The following is a 10,507-nucleotide window of genomic DNA, read 5'->3' on the forward strand; positions in this document are numbered from 1 at the left end:
ACAAAAGATATTTAAGCCAACTCAAAGGCCTCATTCAAACACAAACCCTTTACTTCTCGTTGCTTGGGACATCTCCTGGACAACAAAAAAAGCAAGTTATCATTCGCATCTTCAATTGTCATTTTATAACATGTCAGTCCCAACTCCAAAGCAGTAAAGGCGTTGATGTGAAGTAATCATATATTTGACATCCATCGTAGATAAAAGCAAAAATAAAAGGAAAGAAAATAAATTTAGCTATTACACAACATATATTTGAACCAATCGGCTCTAGGGGTTTTCGGTGGCTTTCAGCAGTTTTCTTCAATTTTCTGGCCTAAAACTGATTTTCACTTACATAAAGGGTACAAAATCAGTTAGAATATATAAAATCAATAACAAAATAGAAATATAATCTAACTATATCCACCATTAGCTAATTAAATTCGAAACCCTAATCAAATTAGATTCAAAACCCTAAGTGTTTTTATTATTAATTCAAAATCCAATAAAATCAGCATATTTAGTAGAAAGAAATTCTATGTAATTATGTAGAACAAACAAAGACATTCCTAATATATATATATATATATATATATATATATTAAGAAGCAATTGAAGAAGAGATGTTGATGATGTGGATCTAGGGGAACCTTTAGGTTGTCATTGTTGGTTACAGTTTTATGAGTCTTAGGAGATGAGAAAGTTGTTGAATTAAAGAGTAGTTAGAAATCCAGTTCTACTTTTGAAATTTCAAAAAAGTCTATATCGTTCTTCATGGGTTTTCTAATTTGAGAGCTCTTTCTTAATGGCTTGCTAAGAGTTAACTCTTTGTATATGTCAATATAACTAAAAAATTTTGGAAATTCTTGCTCTGGTAATTAATCAATGTAGCTAGTCCTAAACCTAAGCCATATTATTCTATTTATAGAATTAGGAAATACTAATAATTATTCACTTATTAAAAAAAATATACTGTAATTATCCTCGCCTTTATCATATGAATATCAAATAAAAAGGGATTAAATCTTTTATTTTCAAACAATTATCATAAAAGACTATTTAAAAATTTCAATAATTACTGTAAATACCTTTTAAAAATTTACTTTTATCAATTTTTGGCGTTTTAGATCGAAAATGTACATAAAATGGCGTTGGACTCGAAAAATAGCCAATTAGCATTATATAGAGCTAATCAACTTTCCATAGAGCCGATTTGCTATAAGGAGTAAATTTTCTAAAATTTATGATAATTTAGTCCCTGAACTTTTGAGAATTATCGTTTACCCCTCAATTTTATTTTCTCTATCAATTGGTTCCAAATTGATTCTAGAAAAAGTGATTTTATGTTAAATTATTCTCATTCTTTTCCCAGATTTGCCTCTTCTCAATCTCCGAGACTCGAGAAAGGCAGTAACTTTCATCATTGGGTTTTTCGTGATTCCCTCGATATCTAGATTCGGAAAATGGGTGCTAACAACTGCCCCCAGTTTGTCAAAATTTATAGCATGCATGCATTTAAATAAATTGAGATAAATTATAATATCAAGAATGCGGTAAAAATGATATATTATGAGCTACAGAGCCATGCCCCGTAAGCTCGAATTGAGAAAAAAAAATTGATTTGATGTGGGGATCATGTCCGCTTGAGTTTTGAGGACTTCGTCTGGGGAAATTGGGAACCATACCCATCGGCTTAGGAAGCATACTCGTCGACTTGGGTATTACGCCAGTTGATATGGGTACCAGCCCATTGATTTGAGGACCACACTCATTGATTTGGTAACCACACCTATTGCTTTGGGTACCATGCCCGTTGATTTTTCTTTTGCAGAGACTTCCCTCTCGCTGTTTTCTATTTTATGAGATAATTTACCACTTTGGATCAATTTGGTAATTTTTTGCTTCGAGTGTTTTTGGTTAGAAATTTTTCCTCGTGATATAATCTGACTCAATTGACGTCCTTCAAAAACTAAGTTGGTATTCAACTTGCTGAGGGACTAAAATATAAATTTGATGGGTCAAGGACCAAACTTGTAATTTTATAAAAAAATTTGCCTCGAGATGCAAACTAGCTTTCCATGTCCCTTTTGGGAACTTATATTAGTACTTGGTCCATTTAAGGACTAAAATATAATTTTAAATGGCGAGGAGCCTAAATTATGTTTTGCCTTCTTTAAGGTATATATATCCTCATATTCATTTACAAATCAATTTATCTCATTTCCATCTTGTTTTCTCTCAAATCCCCTTTTGCTATTTCCTCGATTTCTCAATCAATTCTTAACCAAATTTCGTGAAACAAATTTTAAAATGGGAGCATCATCTTCAGATTTTTTGAACATACTCTGATCTCACTCAACTAGGAGTTCTCGCCATCAATTTCCCACCATAATGACTTAGGGCCTGTAAAAGGTGAGGAATTTCCTCTCTTTGCGAAACGAACATTGACTGAGCATTTTCGACAGTCAGAGATGTATTTTTTCGGCTTAAAACTTTATTTCATATCACTTATATACTAGATACACATGTTATTTACTCAAAATACTTGAAAAATCATGAAAATTTTGAAGAAGACTGTGTGCCCTAAACTATAGAGTCGATTCGACTATGTGCATAGCCGATTAGCTCTGTGCAATTTTAATCGACCATGCACAGGCTGAAAACAAGTATTTAAGATATTTTATCATAAAACAATAATAGATTAATGTCATACTTACTTGTTTAGAGACCTTATGTGTTTGCATTATGTTTTAATACCTATGTTTGTGTTGTTCTAGAGTGACGTTGTATCGATCCGATTCGTCGTAAATTTTTATGGGGCCTATGACTGGTTTACTGAGCTCTAGAGCTCAGTTCAGGCTAGGATCGGTGACATCGACTTTCGTCGATTTGTGGCTACACTTTTGTCCGTTACTAGGAAGACAGATAACACCTTTATATATGCGCTGCTTGAGAGGTGGATGGACACCACCCACACCTTCCATACCCCGGTTGGTGAGTTGACTCTTTCCCCACTTTTGTCACGACCCCACCTGTGGGCCCGTGACCGGCACTAGGGAATGGGTAGGCGTAAGGCTACCGAATCCCGTAGTAAGCCTGACACTCACTAACTCAAATCTCAACTCAAATTTTACTATTATTAATACCACAATTTACAGTAATATTAAATTTTACACAATTAAATTGGTATGCCCGAAGAATTAGGCGAGACCTGAAACTACAGAAAATTACCACTGATATCCCTACTATTACTACTGCAGAGAATCTAAGATTTTTACAATTTGACATACCAAATCAAACACCACCCGATAATGAAGAAGTCGGGTTACTAAGTAAGAGTTAGAAGACTAGCGATACGAATCGAAAAAAGATAAATGGAGATCGGTCCCGAGTGAGCTAAAATCATATATCTAAAACAGTTTCAAACATCTCAATATCACATTCATTTAATTTTAAAATAATTAATAAATCATGCGAACCATACGTGTCATGTTAAACATATGTGTCATGCCATGCTTAAACAAAAATTATTCCACACGCAACGGGACGGAGTACTTCAGTAAAACCCAAATCCCAACTCAACATCTCGATCAATTTTAAAACTCACGTCTCGACCAAGCTCAACTCTAATATCTCAACTCTCTCATTCCAACAGGACTGGCGCCCAGAAAGTAAAGCTTGATCAGGGACCTTACCTCCAGCCTAGTCACTTATATCTCAACTCTCTCATTCCAACAGGACTGGCGCCTAGAGAGCAAAGCTCAATCAGGGACCTTACCTCCAGCCTGGTCACTTATATCTCAACTCTCTCATTCCAACAGGACTGGCGTCTAGAGAGCAAAGCTCGATCAGGGACCTTACCTCCAGTCCGGTCACTTAACTCTCAGCCTTAGCCTTTCGGCTCTCTTATCCAATAAGACTGGCGCCCAGAGAGCAAGCTCGATCAGGGACCTTACCTCTAGTCTGGTCATTTAAATTTCCAAATAAGCCGGCGCCCAGAGAGCAAAGCTCGATCATGGACCTTTACTTCGGCAACCACACTCAACTAAGCCCAGAGAGCGATGCTCGACCAGGGCAGGTCTGGATCTTTCTTTCTTAAAATATTTACCTCTTTACCCTTTCCTTATCTCTCTCAGATTTATATTGGAACACTCATCCAACTCCTATGTTCTACTGCCGTCCCATCTTGAGTCATCATGCAATATTAAAATTGGTGATAAAGGAAAAACATATTTAAATAGTAATTAAAAGCATCGTGCAAATAATAATAATAATTAAATAAAAAATTGAAATTGCAAATGAATAATCACAGTAGCAAATCAAATTTTATGCATGACACGTGCATAAGCGATATATGACTTTAACTCACAGGTTTGGCGACCTCCTAACTCTGCTCCGGTGCCTCGGTTGGAGCGAGCCGAACAAACGGACTATCTAGTCACGGAAACAATTTATCAAAACGCTGAAACAATTGATCATTAATCCTAGGTCTAGACTCCTAGGACTGACTGTCTAAAAATCTCGACTCGGGAGAATTCTACCGAAAATCCGGCAGAACCTCCCCTACAACACAGACATTACCCCCCGTAAAAATGGGTCCAGGACCTGCCGGAAAAACACTTCAAATATTCAACAATTCAAACAACGGGAGTCGGGTCTCCAAACTTCACTATTTCCCGACTTCGCCACACAGCACAAAATACGAGGCAGGCAAACTGATAGATAATTATTTTTGACTCACAAATATTAAATACTCAACACAAAACAATAAGCACAATTTTAAATCAAAGGATTTCCAAGATCAACGGGCCAGAGAAAATTATCGAGACGCTCGATCGCTCGGTCGACTCGCCTCCGGCCGCCGAAGTCTGATCGACGATCCGAACACACCATCGGACTCACAACGACGCGCTGACGACGATCCCTGCTTCCGATTTTCCGATCTGACACCCAATCGTCCCGGAGAGATTTGCAGACAATCTCGGTCATCGATTTGCAAACGGAGCCCGATCGCCACGAAACCAGTGCCATTGCGAAGCTTGAGCTGAGGAGAGTCGGGATACGTCCTCCGATCGTCCATCCTCCGCAAGAGCTCGCCGGAAAAGCCGAAAAACACGGCTGCCACCACTTCGCTGGAACTCCCTCCGGCCACCAAACGACGCCACCGCCAAAGGAAGCTCTCCAAGAGGAGCCGATCGCCACCAAGATCGACCGGAAGGCCGAAAAAGCAGAATGACCGCCGCCTTCGCTGGCTCTGCGCTCAGGCCTCGACACCGTAGCTTCTTCCTTCCTCTTCCCGACGTCTCCCTCTCTCTCCCTAATTTTTCCTTTCTCTCTCCCCGATCCTTCTTTCCTTTCTTTCAATATCGACATTTGACCCCTGAAATTTTTCTTATTACAATTTGGTTCCTCAACTTTCTTAATTACTTACAATTTCATCCTGCAGAATTTCAATTTAACCCCTACACTTCTTTTTTGCCTTTCAATTTAGCCCCTAACTATTCAATTTGGGCCAAATTAGAATTATTGAAAATATATAATTACCTAAATACCCCTGACCGACATATTTATTTACAAAAAAAAATAAACTCACAAATTTCCATTAAAATCCCATAAAAATAAAATTATACTTTTAATCTTCATCCAAAAATAATTTTCCAATTAAATCCTATACACAATTAAATTAAATAATCAAATTAATAATTATTTTTCAACTTAAATTTTAATACCACTAGTTAATTAAAATACCAATTTTCCGAGAATTCTTTTATAAAAACATCCTTTACAATTTCTTCCAAAATTTTCCAATATATATAATTTTATTTATACATATACATATACATTGGGAAAAAATTAGAATAACCAAAATATAATCTACCCTTCAAATAATTTACTTAATTAATTCTTGAAATTTCAAACTAATTGGATATAGAAAAATAATTCATTTAATTGACTAATATTAAAATTTTTATTAAATCATTTTAAATTAAACCAAATAAAAACTCATTAATTAATCATTATTAATATTATCTGTATTAAAGAAAAATTTCAAGTATTACAACTTTCATTTGCTGCTATTATGGGGATCGATTTTACAGGTACACCTGTACCTTTTTAAGTGACGCCATTCATGATCAGCGCTCTAATGTTTGAGAGTGTTATATCATAGACTTGCTTGGGTTCTTACTAGCATGCAAGAACACCCGTTGCATTTCTTACTAGAGCATTCCTCTCCATTATAGAGGCTTTGTGCCTCAGAATGCTTGAGAGGTGGATCAGATGGCATGGGCCTTTCTAGTGTATCTTTTTGGGATTACCTTGTTCAGTGCAGGAAATTTATTGAACTTTCACTACCTGACCCCTCTATAGGATCTAGACCAAGTCTCCTCCTACAATTGAGGGTCAGAGGCTCTCGCTTATCTATACCACTAGACAAACATCACTGTCCATAGAAGTAAAAGGATATGTGTCTTCCAGCATGTCGTTCACATAAGTTCTACTCTATCTTTTTATTTCTGCCCCCTCCCCATTTATTTGCATCACGACTACTAAATTTTATTTTGCAGGTCTGAGCCTTGGACATCAGCCTTCTAGTGGGCTCACAGCCTATCTACACATCACAGACTTTCCCTCGCTTGAGTCACTAGGGCTCAACCAAGAGTGTCCCATTAGGGTGGGATCAAATCCACGTGCACCATATGTGGATCAACTCCCTAACATGGGACAAGGTAAACAAAAATTTATTAGTCACATTTGCAACTTACGTATAAAATTACTTACCTTTCCAGTTTATAGATTCATAGTCATTGGCTAAGAGAGCACCGCCATTGAGATCCCTACATGCTCTTCACTGCTGACGTCGAGTATCAGAGGATTTTGTTGGCTGGACCAATCTGTTGGGCATGGTACGGATAGGAGCGAGGTCCTAACAGACCCCGAGTCCCCTTGTCTCCACCCCTCTCTAGGTTTAGACAGTAGATCTCACTGGAAATGAGCTACTAATATGTTTAGTGGGATATGATGAGGCCAAGGATCTCACTATCCGGTCCCGAAGGACGAACTATTGCTTCCTTCATCCTTCAATTGTTGGGAACTGTGTCGTTTGACAATGACATTATGGCTCAGGTACTTTTTTAACTTACTTTGTTGAATCTTTTATTCTTATTCCGCTTATTTATCCAACCATTTATAATTCATCTGTTGTGCCCCTATTGCTCCTAAGCCGACAAAAGTGTAATCTGCTTGGCGCTCTAGGCCCTCCCATATCTCAGATTCTTCTGCTGGTGCTACCTCCGAAGTACCTCTTATGACCACATAAGATGTGATTCCTGGGAGCGTCCCATTCCTCCGTGATCTGATCGTCTCGTACTGGAGTCATCGTGGTGCGATTGGCTTGCCATGGAGCACTACCTTTCGCCAGAGTTTACTCCGAGTACTTGTACACACGTGAGTAACATTCTCTTTTATGTTTTCATGTCTCTTCTTCTTGAAAAGTTAGTAAAACATAATAGTAATCACACAGGTTCAAAGAGACCAATTTGAGCATAAATACCAATTAGTCGCGCTGCGAGAAGGCAATTCTTCGTCCTTGGCGAGGACTGGCAGGAAAACAAAAAATGTTTTATGAATTGTAGTACGTATGCATGTATAAAACAAATTAACTAATCTCCTTTTGGGCTTTCCTCATAGAGGCTATAAGAGCTTGCAAGGGTAGGTGGACGACGAGCTTTTTCTTAATTTAATGCATTTGAATATTTTTTTATTATTATTTTAGGGTAGAAATATACAAAATTCTCAACTTAAGGTTGTTTTGGAAAAAAATCTCACTTTGGCGTAGTTTTGAAGGTCAAAAAGAAAAAAAAAAAAAAGAACTTTGGTGCTGTCCGCATATTAGACTAGCGGACAAGACCAAGATTATTTTTTATTATTTTTATTATTTATTAAATTATTATTATTATAATAATAAAATTTATTAAATTACTACAATAATAAAATTTATTATAATATTATTATTATAATAATAACATTTATTAAATTACTACAATAATAAAATTAATTATAATATAATTATTATTCTAATAATAAAATTTATTAAACTATTATAATAATATTTATTATTATATATCCGCCAGTAGAATTGATAGATTTTTTTCCGCAAATTTAATTGAATTGTTGACAGGTTTCTTTTTATTATTAGAAACCTATCCGTCTCTTCAATTAGAGGACAAATTTTTTTTTATTTTAAACCTATTCACCACTTAGATTTTTTTTTTCTTTATTTTAAACCTTTCCACCACTTCAATTGATGGACATTTTTTTTTTAATTATTTAGAACATATCCATCAATAGAAGTGGCGGACAGGACTTCAATTTTCAACTTTTATCCACCATTTAGAGTGGTAGACAACTCCGTCTGCTAGTCCAACTAGAGGACAATACTCTCTGTCAATCTCAATAATGGACAGTATCCACGTGTGCCTATTTCTATCCTAAATTGAGAATTAATTCTTAAGTTATCCTAAAAATAAAATTTGTTTCACTTTTACCCTAAATTAGAAATTTTTTTTCTAAATACCCTAAATTAAGAAAAAGCTCGTGGACGACCCACAGCGTCAGATTGATGCTCAATAGCACAAGATCGATACTCTGACGCTTCAACTGTCTACCTTGCGGACTCAAGGAATAGACAACGATTCAGACGATGGGATTTGGGATTTGGGATTCGGGAGAGAACTGTGGCTTTTGATTTTTATCATTGCCTGTATTTTCGAGCTTTTTCTTAATTTAATGCAGTTGAAATTTTTTTGATCATTTTAGGACAGAAATATACAACTTAAGTTTGTCTTAGAAAAAAATCTCACTTTTGCGTGGTTTTGAAGGTCAAAAAGAAAAAAAAAAGACCTTGGTCTTGTCCACCTGTTAGATTAGCGTACAGGTCTCTGTCTGCCTGTTGGATTGGCGGACAGACTTGTACACTAGTCCAACAGGCAAACAGAAACAAGATTTTTTTCTTTTTATTATTTATTAAATTATTATAATAATAATATATTAAATTACTATAATAATAAAATTTATTAAATTACTACAATAATAAAATTTATTAAAATATAGATATTATTATAATAATAAAATTTATTAAATTATTATAATAATACTTATTATTACATATCCACCAGTGGAATTTATAGACATTTTTTTCTGCAAATTCAATTGAAATATTGGCCGCAAATTCAATTGAATTATTGATAGGTTTTTTAATTATTAGAAACCTGTCTGCCACTTCAATTGAAGGACATTTTTTTATTTTAAATTGTCCACAACTTAGGTTTTTTTTATTTAATGCTGTCCACCACTTCAGTTGGTGGATATATTTTTTTGATTATTTGGAACCTGTCCACTAATTGAAGTAGCAGACAAGGCTTCAATTTTCAATTCATGTCTGCCAGTCCTGGAGATAGTGCTATCTGCGACTCTCAATAGTGGACAACGTCCATGTGTGCCTATTTCTATCCTAAATTGAGAATTACTTCTCAAACTACCCTAAAAATAATTTTTTTTTTCATTTTTACCCTAAATTAGAATTTTTTTTTTCTACATACCCTAAATTAAGAAAAAGCCCGTGGACGACTGACAACATTAGATTGATGCTCAGCAATGCAAGACCAATACTCTGACGCTTCAACTATCTACCTTGCGGACTCAAGAAATGGACAACGATTCAGACGATGGGATGTGGAATTCGGAATAGAACTCTGACTTTTGATTTTTGTCATTGCCTGTACTTTCGAACTTTTTCTTAATTTAATGCATTTGAAATTCTTTTTATCATTTTAGGATAGAAATATATAAAATTCTCAATTTAAGGTTGTTTTAGAAGAAAAAAAATTCACTTTGGCATAGTTTTGAAGGTCAAAAAGAAAAAAAAAAAGACTTTGGTCGTGTCCACCTGTTGGACTGGCGGACAGGACCAAGATTCTTTTTTTTTTTCTTTTTCTTATTTATTAAATTATTATTATAATATTTATATTAAATTATTATAATAATATTTATTATTACGTGTCCGCCAGTAGAATTGATAGAAATTTTTTCCGCAAATTCAATTGAAATATTGGCTGCAAATTCGATTGAATAGGTTATTTTTATTATTAGAAACATGTCCTCCACTTTAATTGATGGACAAATTTATTTATTTTGAACATATCCACCACTTAGGTTTTTTTTTTTTAGTCTACCACTTTAATTGGTAGATAGTTTTTATTATTATTTGGAACCTGTCCACCAATTGAAGCTGCGGACATGGCTTCAATTTATGTGTGCCAGTCGAATTGGAAGATAGTGTTGTCTGTCACTCTCTATAGTGGACAATATCCACGTATGCCTATTCTATCCTAAATTGAGAATTACTTCTCAAACTACCCTAAAAATAAATTTTTTTACTCTTACCCTAACTTGAAATTGTTTTTCTAAATACCCTAAATTAAGAAAAAGTATTTGGATGACCGACAGTATGAGATTGATGCTTAGC

Source organism: Ricinus communis, chromosome 5 (genome assembly GCF_019578655.1).
Source record: "Ricinus communis isolate WT05 ecotype wild-type chromosome 5, ASM1957865v1, whole genome shotgun sequence".
Classification (NCBI taxonomy): domain Eukaryota; kingdom Viridiplantae; phylum Streptophyta; class Magnoliopsida; order Malpighiales; family Euphorbiaceae; genus Ricinus; species Ricinus communis.